Below are 15,150 nucleotides of genomic sequence, written 5' to 3'. Positions count from 1 at the left end.
TGCACCATGGCAGGAACTCCAAGAAATGCTTACTCTTGGCAGTAACCGGGGTGACAGTGAGGTGCCCCACCTCCAAAAGCTTGGAAATAAGGTTATAAGGTTGTGCTCTGAGAGTTAAGCCAGTAAAAATCCATGTACAATGAACGTGTGTTTAACCACCAAGGAAATTAAACCGAGGCACTGCCTGGGGATCTGTGACTGAAGAGTTGGGGGACACATCCATCCAATCACGTTGACTTAAGTGTAACCTCTAGAAGGCGTGGCTGCAAAGGTGATTGTAATTTACTGTGAGCAGACCAGGGATGAAGAGACTCCATTAGAGCAGAGGAGTACAAAGAATCAGAAGATGACGGTGCCTGAGTGACAACTAACCTGTGCGGTATTTTGTTCTGCGGCAGATGTATCCCTATAACAGATTTTAATTAGGTTTCCTATGAGAGTCTAATAAAAGAAATATAAGAAAAGTTGACATAGGTCACCCTGTATCCTACTATAAAATAAGCTGCTAATAGATCCCTGAGATCTTTGGAGTGTCAGACCCCCGCTGAGAGATAACAACTCGTGGTGTGCTGGCAGAATCAAGGGGCCCTAGCCTTCAAGGTAGGGAGCTGGACCTAGGAACGTGGTTAATTCACAAGAGGAAACCCATCTTTCACAGGCTCTTGACAGCCATAAGCCACTGGTCCTTCCTCATGCCTCTTCTAAGCAAACTATTCTAGAGCGTTAAGTAGGTGTCAGGCATCATATTAGATACTGGAGATCTGAAGGTGCATGACAGAATGTCCTACATTCCAAGTGGAGTCTAAAAAAAAAGGGATCCGAATGAACTTACTTGCAGAACAGAAACAGACTCACAGACTCCGAAAAACTTACGGTTACCAAACGGGACAGGTGCAGGGGGAGGGAGGGGTAGACGGGGGTCTGGGATGGAAAAGTTCTACAACTGGGTTGTGATGATGGTTGTACAACTATTATATTATTATATTTATATGATATATAATTACACTATATTTATAGTATATAAATATGTATTATATATCAAATTTATATTATATATAAATATATATTATATTTATATTATATAAAAATATGTATTATATTTATATTATATAAAAATACATTATATTATATTATAGAAATATTTATTATATAAATATAATAAAACTCAAAAAAAGATGGCCCGATTTAGTGAAGGAGACATACATAGTTCCCATAGAGTGAGACAAAGAGCTAACAGAGGAACGTAGCAAGCTCTAAGTGAAAATGAGGATGAAGCAACTGACACTAGAGCTCAGAGAAAGCTTCACGGAGGAGGAGGTCGGTATCTGAACAAGGTCTTAAAGGATAAACAGGCGTTTTCCTGCAGGTATTGCCACCAGGGTTATGGCTGCCTTTGGGACCAGACCCCTAACTATTATGAAGACATGTTCTCTCTTGAACTTGCTTGGACTTCGCAGCACATTATCACCCCCCCGCCTTTCTACCACGGTTCTTAATATTATCATCAAAAATACTTCTTTCAAAGTCCTTTCCCAGGCCAGTTTTCATCAGCTGGCGACGACATCTCTCCTCCTGTCCAGAAACCTCCACAGATGCACTTTAGATAGGGCTAGGCAGGACTGTTTAATCCAGTGGCTGGCAACCTATAGGATGCAGCGGAATCACTTAAGAGGGCTTGTTAAAACACAAGATTCCTGAAGTTCCCGTTGTGGCTCAGCAGTTAACGAATCTGACTAGCATCCATGAGGACGCAGGTTCGATCCCTGGCCTCGCTCAGGGGGTCAAGGATCCAGCGTTGCCATGAGCTGTGGTGTAGGTCGCAGACGCAGCTCGGATCTTGCGCTGCCGTGGCTGTGGGTAGGCCAGCGGCTACAGTTCCAATTCGACCCCTAGGCTGGGAACCTCCATATGTTGCGGGTGTGACCTTAAAAGCAAAACAGAAAAACAAACAAACAACAAACACAGATTCCTGGATCACACCTCCCAGAGTTTCTGGAGAGGGGCCTGAGAATTGGCATTCGAACGAGTCCCCTGTTGGTTGCGGATGTACATGTTACCGGAGCACACTCTGAGAACTGGTTTACTCCACCCGGATAACTAAACAATAGACTTATCACTGCTTGAAGCACCGGTCCTCACAAACCATCTCTTGTTCCCTTAGTAAAAGAAAACTGGCTACTGAAAACTGGCTACTGCAAGTTACATTTGCGGCCTCCTCCTAAAACTCAGTTGGTCACAGTTGCGCCCAACTCTCCAGCCTTCGCTGGCTTTTCTTCTGCTTTGTAGCCAAACCCAGTCCTAAACCAACACATCTCTTTTCTCCCTTTCCACTCTCGCTAAGTCCATATGCATGCTGTACCGGTTCATTTTCTTTTGTTTTTCACCATTCTTAGCTCAATAGATTCTACTCTACATAAGCTTGCTCAAAACAAGCACACATACATCTCTACCCCAAGGCCTTCTCACCTCTCTTCAATCCCTGTACTAAGAAAAAGGTTGAAACACCCCGACATGTTAACAGTGGTTCTCTCTGGGTGGCAGGATTGTTAGTGACTTAATTTTGAAAACATATTTTGCAATTTTCCACATTTTCTACAATGAACACGACTGCTTTTATTATTTTTAAAACCCTCCCGAAACATTCTTTAAAAAATCTAAAAAGCTGTGCCATCCAATTTACACAAAAATCCTCATCTATTTCCCTTTGTCCTCCTAGGATTAAACCTGCTTTTCATCAAGTACGACCCCTGGAGGGAAACAAAAACCCAGACGATCTCTTTTTCAACTATTGTTTTCATTTTAATTGCAACAGTATTATTTCCAACTAATTTCCATTGCAAAAATCCACACTTTCAGTTGTATTACGGCTAAATTGGCCTTCGTGGACCGGCCTGGGAACCTACTCACTATGCATAATGCCGCTTCTATGGGAAAATGCCCTCTGAGTTCCAAATAATTAACTTAAAAGTGAACTTGTGTGTAAGCCGGGTACTATCTTTGTGAAAAAACAAAAATTGCTATCCACTGCCCTGCTAATGAGAGACAAATATAGTTGTAGGCATTACCAACAATCACAGCAAAAAGCGGTTTCCCTAGCAAAGTCAAGTCTTAGCTGAAGGAAGATTAAGGAAATTCAAACTAGGCATGAGTGATCAGATCCTGGTTTTATTTGAGTTTGTGAAAACTCAAAGAAATCGAGCTGGCAGAGAAATCAGACTAGACGTCTTTCACTTAGCATAATACCCACCAACTCAGAAAAAGACAAATACTATATGATATCACTTATATGTGGAATCTAAAAAAACAAAACAAATATATGTCTAGCATACAGAATATAGCCAATATTTTCTAATAACTTTAAATGAAGGACAATCTATAAAAAAACTGAATCACTATGTTGTACACCTGAAACTTACATAATGCGTATCAACTATACCTCAATAAAAAAAGCAATTAGAGATTTCCTTTACAGTTGGTTGCTCCTTGAGTAAGAAACCCAGAATCATACTTGACTTCTTCTACTTCCTCATTCAGAAACCTTCCCCTCCCCAACCCTTTCTATAATTAGTCTAGTAGCTTCTGTTCACGCAATCCTGAGAAATGTCTTTCATACCCATTCGCCTTCCTCTGTTCCTACTGCCTCTGCTAAAGGTTGAGCTTCCCTCAGAATGTTACAATAGAGTCCCAACAGGTTTTTCTTTTAATTAATTATTTTCTTTTTTAAAATGATTTTTATTTTTTCCATCACAGCTGGTTTATGGTGTTCTGTCAATTTTCTACTGTACAGCAAAGTGACCCAGTCACACATAAATATATACATTATTTTTCTCACATTATCCTCCATCATGTTCCATCATAAGTGATGGGATATAGTTCCCAGTGGTATACATACATGTCCATTGAGAGATGAATGGATTAAGAAGATGTGGTATATATACACAATGGAATACTACTCAGCCATAAAAAAGAACAAAATAATGCCATTTGCAGCAACATGGATGCAACTAGAGACTTTCATACTAAGTGAAGTAAGTCAGAAAGAGAAAGACAAACACCATATGCTATCACTTATATCTGGAATCTAATACAGGGCACAAATGAACCTTTCCACAGTAAAGAAACTCATGGACTTGGAGAATAGACTTGTGGCTGCCAAGGGGAGGGGGAGGGAGTGGGATGGACTGGGAATCTGGGATTAATAATGAATTAATTAAAAATTTTATTGTCCCACCCGTGGCATATGGAAGTTCCCGAGCCAGGGATGGAATCTGAGCTGCACATTAAAGTGGGACCCTTTAATCCACTGTGCTGGGATGGGGACTGAACCCGCACCTCCACAGTGACCTGAGCTACTGCAGTCAGATTCTTAACCCACTGTGCCACAGCAGGAACTCCCCAAGTTTTTCTTACTCAAGCCTTTTTATTCTTCAGTCCATCCTCCTTAATAATCTATCTCATCCTAAATCTCATCGTGGCATCTGTGTTTCCGCTTCAACGATTTGTGGCAGCTCCCTGGGGTCCGCAGATGTGGTTTTCAAATTGTACTACCCCCAATTCCCCTCAAGAGCAGCCAAGTGGGAAAAGAGGTGGGAGAGGGAGATAGATGTAGAGATTCTAGGACCCCGCACCCACCCATATGTGTTTCGATCAGAGGAATATTTCCTTTTTCCCTCGCAATTTATTTATGCTGCCAAGCAAGGTTTCATTTGAGCCAAGGGATCACAAGAGTTGTTTGAAAACACAGGACATAGTAAAAACTCCTTAGCGTGGCATGTAAGGTCCTCGCTCCCTACCTTTCCAGTCCTCATCTATTCTCTTCTTGCCCCAGAGCCCTGCTTCCCCACCCTCACATACATGCACACATTGGCCAAATAGCACATACCATTCATGCCAATTAGTTCATAAGAAGTGCTTTTTTCATATCCACCTAAAATGCTCTTCCTTTAAGTGCCCGGTGAACTTCTAGTTGCCTTTTAATTTCTATTTCAAATGGCATTTCCCTTCGAAAGTCTTCTCCATCTCTCCCAGATGGATATGGTAAACAATCACCCCCGGTTTTCTGGGGCCTGTCCTGAGTTTCTACTACCGAAGATCCTATGTCCCTCATTACTGAGCCAACCACGGCGATCGCCCTGCACTCCTTTGGGCTACTACAGCCCTGTGTGCGTATGTCTTATTTTCACATTGTATGGTGAATACTTGTTACTTGTTCACGGGCCTGTCTTCCTGGACTGTGAAGGTAGGAATTGTGTCATGATCAGCTCTGGATTTTATGGCAACTGGCTCAAAACAGGTGCTCAATAAATGGTTTTGTTGCTAAATGAAATGAGAGCCCAAATGTACAAATCCATTCGACTGAGCTGGGGCTCTGAGAGAGCCTTTGCTATATAAAGCATTGAAGCGCCGAAGCTAAAGTGAATTAGTAAACACAGGGGAAGATATACAATGACAAAAGCATCCTCTCTGAGGTGAACAGGCCTGGCAGTGGTAACTTCTGACTACCCAACTCTTCAGTGTGGGAGAAGGAAGACAGTTCTCTGAGCAATGTGTGTAAGGCGATGCCACCAAAGGGAGAGAGGGCTGAAGAAAGAGGACCACACCATGTCTGCTGTGGGCAAACTGGAGGAGGAAGCAGAGACAATAAGTTCTTTCTGAAACGGGAAACATAGAAACTTAGTCTTATCTGACTGATCTCGAACAGAGAGGAGCTTTTGATTAATCTTCTGCTACGTCATTAAACGCAAGGTCTGTTTCATTCCTAAGGTGAGGCAATATAGGTCCCATGACCTAATGATCTTATTTATAACGTTAGACAACCTTTGGCCCCCAAATGATGCCTTTCTTCATTGTGAAATACACATTACCTAGAAGTTTTGGACATTCTGGAATTCTTTTTTTTTTTTTTTTTTTGTCTTTTTGCCATTTCTTGGGCCACTCCCGCGGCATATGGAGGTTCCCAGGCTAGGGGTCTAATCGGAGCTGTAGCCACCGGCCTACACCACAGCCACAGCAACGCGGAATCCAAGCCACGTCTGCGACCTACACCCCAGCTCATGGCAATGCCGGATCCTTAACCCACTGAGCAAGGCCAGGGATCGAACCCACAACCTCATGGTTCCTAGTCGGATTCATTAACCACTACGCCACGACGGGAACTCCCATTCTGGAATTCTTAATAACTCTCTATCTCTTGGCCATAACATGCAAACATCACAGCTTTCTATGGACCTTGATGTGCAGCAAAATTTACCTAAATACTCAGAGAAAACTACTTTACCCAGTTGGAGGAATAATTCAATTTACCTTATTGGCAATTTCCTCAGTGAAAAAAGATCACAGCAGTCATCTTAGACATTACCACATTTCTCCAAAGAGGTCCCCAAACAATCCATATGTACCCAATAAATTTTCATTAAGGCAGTTTTGCAACAGGAGTAAACATTTAATTAAAAAAGCTTCAGTTGGTGACTTTAACTCATTATACCAGTTTATAAAGTTTAGGTTAAGACATTAGAAAACAAACCAGGAGACTTCCAAGGAAATGTGTCAGTAACCATGAGAGATCCCGGCGCTGATATAAAGACTCCCTGTGCAAAGAGGAGTGGGTGTGGTGCAAACATTTCTTTCTAAGTTGAATCTTTGGGACTCCAAACACATTTTCCCATGGAAATCGTGTTATACACGGTGAACAGGTTGCCAGCCTAGCCCACAAAAATCGATTTAACAAACAACATAACTGTAAGACTGAGGGGGCTCCAATCAAGATGGCGGAGTAGAAGGACCTCCTCTCTCACTCTCTGTATAAATGCTATTTTCATGGGAAATACCAATAGCTAGCTCTTACTTAATGATTACTATGGAGCTCACTTGATTCACACAACTCCCTGAGGTCGGCTCGATTGGGATCCCCAATTGACAGATGAAGAAACTGGGGGCTGTGGGATTAATATAATAACTTGCCCAACATCACACCACTAGCAATGAGGGAGTCGACATTTGAATCCAGGGAGCGTGAGCCCAGAGTCTACGCTCCTGACCACTGCACAGTGGTTCCCAGCCTCTGAGGTAGGAGCTCTGGGAGGCAGAGGCAGACAAGGGCTCTTCAAGAAGTGAGACCCACTGAGCTGAGCAACTGCACCTTTCCCTCCAACAGAGGAAACAGCCCTCTTTGAGGTCAGCTGTTTTCCACTTGCTTGGAAATGGGGTACAAAAGGCAGGTACCCCATTGGGTTTCCCAGTGTATTCACCAAGGTCTGTACATATGTTGAGAATTTATAAGCAGTGTGTCCTCTGGTTGTTGCCTGCAACCTACTGCTGTCCTGGTTCCTTTCTCGTTTTAGAATTTTCAACTCCCTTTGAGTGTTTTATCGGAGAGATTTGGCAACGAGGGACTTGACACCTTATGACTGACTTGTGACCTGGGATTTCAGAGGTTAAAGGCCAGAGTACATTACTGCCTCTGATGTGTTTATGGATTTCACGAAAGGCCTGGCATTTCTTTCTAAGATGAGAGTAAATAGGGCCAAATCTCCAAAAAAGAAATTACTATATTATAACTAATCTTGTATTCTGTATTTTGACTTATTCAACCCCATGGTCCAGTGTGATAACTGAATAAGCACTGTGGCCTAATTTAACTTCCTGTAAGTCTTGCATTGTAGTTCTCATCTGTCACCAAATTATGCATTGGAGGGGGCTCTGCTCTTGTTCAATCCCTAAAAAGCCATTTAAAAAGAGCTTATTATAGATCTATCCCCTTATAGGTTGATGGTAAAAGGTAATTAGGTACCACTGACTGATTAGGTGTTGGCCTAGTCTTACAGTGCTCCATTCCAGCATTAAAAAAACTGCCAGAAGATAAAGACCAGATGAGTCCGACAATGTATATGCTCATTCTCTCAGGATTAACAGTGCTTGTCAAGAAACATGGAGCTACCTGTGCTCAGCAAGCCACCTTGGGCAGCCAGGCAGCGCCCAAGGTTTAGAACCACAGGAAGTTTGGAAGGGGGAGCTTTGGGGGGAGGGGGACATAGAGATAGAAAAGCAGGAAAGTGAAATGGAGCAGGACGTAGAGGAGAGAAGCTGTAAGAAGCAGAGGGAGCTGGAGGACCCAGGGCAAGGACTGGAGCCAAAGGACCAAGGGGAGAGAAAGTGGCTGGTGGAACGAAGAGGAAGAGAAAGGATGATAAAGGCTAAACAGATCAGGGAGGTCAAGGGGACCCGATCCCAGGATCCATTCTGCTACTGCCACGTATCTCTGGTCTTTTTCACATAAAATGTCTTAAATCCTCTATATCTGGTATGTTGATTTCCCATCCACCCACCCCTGCCTCTCACCTTCTCTTTAGCCCACAGATTAGTTTCTAGTTCCAAGGTACTGCCTACTATTACACATTTGCTCCTGTCTCCTTTTAGGAGCAGGAGGAGACTAATTCCCTGATTCTTCTGGGCTTTTCCAAATTACCATATTAGGATCAAAACCCAGCAGGACCGTGATATGATCTGTGAAACAGACATTATTGCTCACATAAATTGGTGTCAACTTCAGTTTTATATGCAGTTCATCAGCTGAACAGCTCTGCACACAATGACAGGTGCTACTTCCCAATACACCCCAGAGTGTAGACCAGGGGTCCCTGCAACAACTTTATCACTGCCATGCTCTTCCCTGGCTTCTCCCGAGATTCCTGCCAGAGCGGGGCCGTGCCCAGTCCCACATGCAGCATGTTTCGCATCAGGAGCAAGTGTCCTGTGTGGTAGGGAAAGGGGGATCTTTCCACTCGATGGAATACAGATTCAGTCGGGAAATGATGAGAGAGACGTACACCAGCAGCTTTCTAAAGATCCCAACTCTGACAGCACATACTCAAACCATGGGGTTAGTAGATGCGAACTACTGCATTTGGCGTGGAGAAGCAATGAGGTCCTGCTGTTATAGCACAGGGAACTAACCATACTGATCACTTGTGATGGAACATGATGGAAGATAATATGAGAACAAGAATGTATATGTATATATGTATAACTGCGTCACGTTGCTGTACAGCAAATTGACAGAACATGGTAAATTAACTATAATAAAAAAATGAAACAACAAAACAAACCCATGGGCCTGCTTACACTCAGGAAAGAGTGGAGTCAATCTGCAGCCTAAAGAACACAGAATCAGAGTAAGAGATCCATGAGTTTCCCCTTTTATTGAACTCAATTCCATGGGGAAGACCAATAGAGAAAACAAGTGAAAGAGGAACTATTTTGGTGGAACTGAGAGCCACATGACCTTCCCCTTGGGCCCCAAAGACCTCTATGGAATTCTAAGAGTCCATGGAATTCATGGAGTCCACTGGTAACCAATAATTTTGTCATATTCCACTTGTTTGAAGCGATAAGGAAATGGAAGCCCAGCAAGAAGTAATCTATTCAAGTTCACCGGGCTCTTGACTGGCAGACCGGGGAGGAGAATTCACTCTTCAGCTCCCGTGATGCACACGGTTAGTTGAGACACTAGACAGTTGGTCCCCTCACCTTCGTTGGCCACTCACAGATGCAAAGCACTAATGAATTTTGCCATCTAAGCAATGGGGCAATATTTTACAAAAAGAAGGAAGGAAGGAGGAGGAGGGAGGAAAGAAAGGAAAAGAGAGAAAAAGAGAGAGGGAGGGGGATGGAGGAAGGGAGGAAGGAAGAAGGGAGGGAGGGAGGGAAGAAGGAATGAGAAAGAAAGCCACAGCAAAAAGGTCAGCCTGGTTTTTTTTGGGGGGGGCGGATAATGTTAGAACATTGGGTCTTCCAGCTGCAGAGCTGAGACTGCCATAATCAAGTTAACTTTCTCTTCTAAGAGGCTTGCATAAAACACCTCAGAGTGTCCTTTTATCAGAATGCAAAGGGTCTTCTAAAATGACATCATTGCATGGAGTTCCCATCATGGCTCAGCAGTTCACGAACCCGACTAGTACTCATGAGGATGCAGGTTTGATCCCTGGCCTTGCTCGGTGGGTTAAGGATCCGGCGTTGCCGTGAGCCGTAGTGTAGCTCACAGACACAGCTCAGATCCCACATTGCTGTGGCTGTGGCATAGGCTGGCGGCTACAGCTCTGATTCGACCCCTAGCCTGGGAACTTCCCTATACCGTGGGTGTGGCCCTAAAAAGACAAAATAAATAAATAAATAAATAAAACAAAACAAAATAAAATAAAACGACGTTGCAACCAGGTTGGAAAAGGTATATTTCGAAATGATGACAAAGGTCAGAAATTGTGTTAATTATCAAGCAAATCCTGACCTTCTTGTTGAAGTCATTTTTCATCCGCAAAACCACAGATTTAAAAAGCCATAGGAGCAAACACATAAGTGGGTATTTCAGTGGCCAAGGGCCCATCATTGCACTCTGTGATTTGTCCATTTAGAATGAACGTTGCTTTCGAGGGACTTAACTACTTAATGATATAGGTCTAGTGCCTATTAGGACAATAGGCATATGCATCCTTGGCTTATTCCCAAGCCATGCTTTAAGGACACAAGAATGATAAGATAATCGTGGGATATGGGAATATCAGCCTTGGCCAACAGTAGGTCCCTGGCTACCACATTTTAAATCTTTCTTTCCCTCTTCTTCACCTGGTCAGTCTCAGATTTTTAGTTTGCTGCGGAATCAATTTCTCCTTTGGCTGTCCGCTGGGTCATAACTCACCAGTTCGAGCTGTCGGCTTCTGAATTATAATCTAAATGAGACTTGCAGCTTTCCTATGGCTACGTCCCATTTTCCTATGCTAAATTCCTGACAACCAATGATTCTTAGGAGCGGTGTCTATCTTTTGACAGGCAATATTTCTTTTCTGATTAAAAAGAAACCCTGGTACTGTTCTATAATTATTTGAGTTGCAGTTATCCCAACTCGCCCCTCCTCGCAGGCATAGATTTGCCCTCAAAGTAGGAGGAGTGTCAACAAACCATCAATAAACCTTGCTGTTCCATAGTGGCTTACGGAAAAAGAAGGGAAGGCTCCCAGCTCTTCCTGAAATACATTCAAAACAATATTGACTGAGTGCTAGCAAAGTGCAAAGTATGCTTGCTTCTCTGGCGCTCAGGAAGTTTATGTCTGACTTTAATTCCAAATGAGCACGCGCCATCAAACCCAGACATTCCGATTCATAGCACAGGTTCCAGGGGTTGGAGGGAGTTAGAAGGAAGCACTTTGGCCCTTAGTTGCTGTATTTTTTTAGTTGCTAGAGATTCTCCTGCTTACGTCTCTTCTCAGGACATACAAGCTAACCAGAGTTTCCCTGGTTCTACAATAAAAAAAAATAAGAGTAAACCAACATTTGTGTAATGCTTTAAGTGTGGGGAAAGGGGGAGTAGGGAGCCTCTTCGTGTAGACAACAGGTCCGAATTTAGATTTCTGCCCTCCCTTCTCTCTGGCCATACAGGTTATGCCCGCTTGGCCATGAGTAGTCAGACTGATGGCTTCTTTCTCGCCAATACGCGCTAGGTACACAGCAAGCTGGTACCTTCTAATGATGGACTCCATTTGCGGGAGAAGCAAAATTGAAAAAGAAAATGGCATAGCGTGGAGGTATATTAATATCATACTTTTTGGATAGCCTTGCTGGCATGGTAAATCAGAGAATGCCAGAGTGTGTCAGGATTTCAACAAGGTTTTGACAAAGTTAACTCGTGATTTTTTTTTTTTTTTTTAGACGAACTGGAGACATTGGGCAGAATGATAGCATGGTCTTTTCTGGCTGCACAACCATGCTCAAAGAGGGCTGATGAATTGTTTTGCAGTCTAGGTAGGGTGCTTGACAAGGAGCTATGTTTTTGCTCTAGTCGTTGGGGTGGGAATCTGATGTCATTGGTTCTCAGAGCTCCACAGAGGATTGCAATGGTAAACCAAGGAGAAAAACCATCAGTATAGTGTAGGGGGTTCACGCACTATACTAAATACTGTTTTTAGCATTCAGACATCTCTTTCTGATGCCAAGAACCATCTTCGAAAGATCCACTGTTTGGTAGTTTCACAGATGCCTAAAGCAAGGGTAGAAAGACAACACTTAAAGTTCATCTTAACTAGGATAAAGGTATGAAAAAATTACACATAAAAAGAGCTCCAAGAGCTCCCACTATGGCGCGACAGGATTGGTGGCGTCTTGGGAGTGCAGGGACGTGGGTTTGACCCCTGGCCCAGGACAGCGGGTTAGGGATCCAGCATTGCCACAGCTGCGGCTTAGGTCTCGACCGAGGCTCAGATCTGATCCCTGGCCTGGGAGCTCCATATGCCACGGGGTGGCCAAAAATGAAAAAAAGGGAGGGAGCACTCTACCCACAGGGTCCAGTAGGGACCTCGACTGGATGACATTGAGACATTTCACAAATACTAAATGCCCTCAAAACCCTTTGACAAGAACAGCCCCATTGTGTGGAATGCAAAGCTAATAAAGAGGCACTCTCTTGGTGCTGAGAAGAAACAGCAACAACAAACCAAAGATTTGTTTTATGGAAATGATTATGCCTCCTTATTTAGAATCTGGTCATTATAATCACAGGTTTATAAAAAAGATATCTTCAAACTAACACAAAGGTTGGGAAGATGAGAAGTATACCAACATTGGATTCGCATATCCACAGGGAAAATTTGATTTTAACTCTTAGTCACTTTGGCAAACAGAAAGAACAAGGCACTTTATTATTGGAGGCTGCACTAAAAATGCCCATGGGTCACAGAACAACACGTCCAAGGCCAATTATGCTGAATGCAAAGGCTTCAGGCAGTGAGGAAGTTGTCTCCTCTCTGTCTCTGGAGTACCAACCTCATAACATCCATATAGTTAATAACTCTCTGACCTTTAAGAGGCATTTTATGAGCAAATTAGGTCAATTAGTACAGAGCAATTTACATTACAAAGAAATCCCAACCACTTTATAACTAGGGGGGAAAAGTAGCTAATTCCTTTGCATAGGTTAACAGGCAATCTTCCAAGAGGGTTTGCTCCATTCCAACGGACACGACAAAGACACAAAAAGCCACTAAAGCGAAATGCAACCTTCAAATGTGTAGCCTTGGATTTCACCTTTAACCTCTCCTGCTCAGTGTTACCCATTCATGGTCATTTCTACCAAACTGTGGAGAACCCTCCACTCCTTGAGGAGACGGGAGTGTAGCCAGCATGGAGGGTGAGCGGGGAATCCGCTCTTTCGCCATGAAGGGGTACAAAGTATTCGAAGGCTGCTTTCCTCTCTTTTTCCTTTCTCACCTCTCTCTCTCTCCCTACTTTAATAAGCTAGACCCTGTACTACAGGATGACATGCATCGTTTTATTTAGTTTTCATACTAACTCTGCAAGGTAGATGTTGTCCCCATTGCGCCCAAAGGAAACAGGCTTTATAAAAGTTTTAAGTGACTTGCTGAAGGTCACAGAGCTGGTGGATTGTGGAGCCAGGACACACTCAGATCTGCCTGACTAGCCGGCCAAATTCTATTAATTCTATTCACGTGAACATGCTACCCTTTCCTACTCTGACTTCCTTGCACGTCCTTCCTTTGTTCCTCCTCAAAGCCTAAGGCAGTGGATGGGTGGTGGTACTGGAAGGGTTTTAAAGAAAGAAGGGCTAAGCTAGTTCTCTTCTCTCCCTCTCCCGAAGATGTGCCTCTGTGATATTCTATTCCCCACCCACGGCCTGGTTACCAGGATACAAGAAAACACAGGCTTCCGACAGGGTCCTGGAATATCTTTTTCTGTCCCATCTCCAGAGTTTCCGTGATCACATTTTTCAAATCCCGAATGAGGGCGTATATCTCAGGATGTTGTATTTTATTTAAGAGAACAATGAGGACAACGTATTTGAAATCAACACTTAAAAAGAACTTGTGGGAGTTCCCCTTGCAGTTCAGCAGTAATGAATCTGACTAGGATCCATGAGGATGTGGGTTCGACCCCTGGCCTTGCTCAGTGGGTTAAGGATCCAGCGTTGCGTGAGCGGGGGTGTAGGTCGCAGATGCGGCTCAGATGCTGTGTTGCTGTGGCTGTGGCGTAGGCTGGCAGCTGTAGCTCCGATTGAACCCCTAGCCTGGGAACCTCCATATGCCAAAGGGGCAGCCCTAAAAAGACATTAAAAAAAAAAAAGCACTTGTGGCACCTGGCAGAGGGATAGAGGGCCAGCTCAATATGGACCTGGTGACTTAGTTCCTGGAGACTGAGACATGGAGAGTAATAAGCAAAGTTAGAGTAAATCCTTTATCAGCAGAATTCAGCAGGGTGGTCTTTTGACAGATATTTTTGTTACAGTTTAATGTAGGCTTTCTGAACCCCGGTGGCTTGTTAATCTGCAAGTACTTGTTTAGATACAAGGCTGTGGATCCTAACAGACAAGCTGTTAATTATTCTAATCCCAGGCTAGAAGATTGCCCATCAAGATTAAAACTTGTTTCCTTTTTTTTCTAGCAATTAACAGCCTGGCTAAAGAGCGATCAATTGTAACTGGGGAACTGAGGAAGGTCATAAATGCATTACCGAGACCAGTTGCTTTACAGAGCCATTTATTTAATCCTTAAATTTTGCAGGTTGTAAATTACTCATCAGAAAGCAGAAAGCAAAAGAGCCATAATCCATTTAGTGCCTCCAAACTCCGAAGACTTAGAGGAGGAAATCCATGGAAACAAGAGGCCTGATGTGTTCTTTCACTGCTATTTCTTAATGAGCAAAGGGGGTTAAACAATAAGGACAAGCCTGTGTCTTTATCCTGATGCGCTGGTCCGCAGGTCAGGGGTGGGCTTGATTAAATTCATGGACCCACAATCGGTGGGAAAATGCCCCTTCTTTTCCATTCAGCCCCGCAGGCAGCTAATCAATGTGCACATCTCACTTCCAGATTGTTTCATGAGACCAGAGCAATAGCCCATTGCATTCATTAGGGCATCCACTCCTATCTGTTATTTTCTAACTGGCGCAGGGACTAGGACAAGAGGCCACATACCAGAGAAGAATTAGGAGGGGGCAAGGAGGAGGCTGTCCCCCTCTCCGTACAGAGGGACTGCAGCTCCCAATTACAAGATGTTCGACTGCAAAAGAACTAGGTAATTAGTTTGTGGGTTTATTTACATGTGTAGAAGGATGCATAGATTTAGCTGGAATATGGATTTTTATAAGCTTAACA

At 43.5% G+C, this 15,150-nt stretch overlaps 1 protein-coding gene and 1 long non-coding RNA gene across 32 annotated transcripts in view; both read right to left on the bottom strand.

Annotated features, from left to right (window-relative positions):
- PAK3 (p21 (RAC1) activated kinase 3) overlaps nt 1-15,150 on the bottom strand; it is a 299,369-nt gene that overhangs the window by 8,039 nt on the left and 276,180 nt on the right. The window lies entirely within an intron of this gene.
- LOC146394746 (uncharacterized) lies at nt 3,730-12,248 on the bottom strand. The gene is made up of 2 exons (XR_014835539.1): nt 10,130-12,248; nt 3,730-5,961 (listed from the first exon to the last, which is right to left on the bottom strand). It is a non-coding gene; the product is annotated as an uncharacterized LOC146394746 (long non-coding RNA).

This window comes from Sus scrofa, chromosome X, assembly GCF_054392235.1.
Source record: "Sus scrofa isolate SSC_HxYL_T2T_F1_AM1 chromosome X, Sscrofa_HxYL_maternal_Yorkshire_Landrace_v2.0, whole genome shotgun sequence".
NCBI classification, from domain to species: domain Eukaryota; kingdom Metazoa; phylum Chordata; class Mammalia; order Artiodactyla; family Suidae; genus Sus; species Sus scrofa.
Note: the sequence above shows the minus strand (reverse complement) of the source record. Positions and strands in the feature narration are given on the sequence as shown.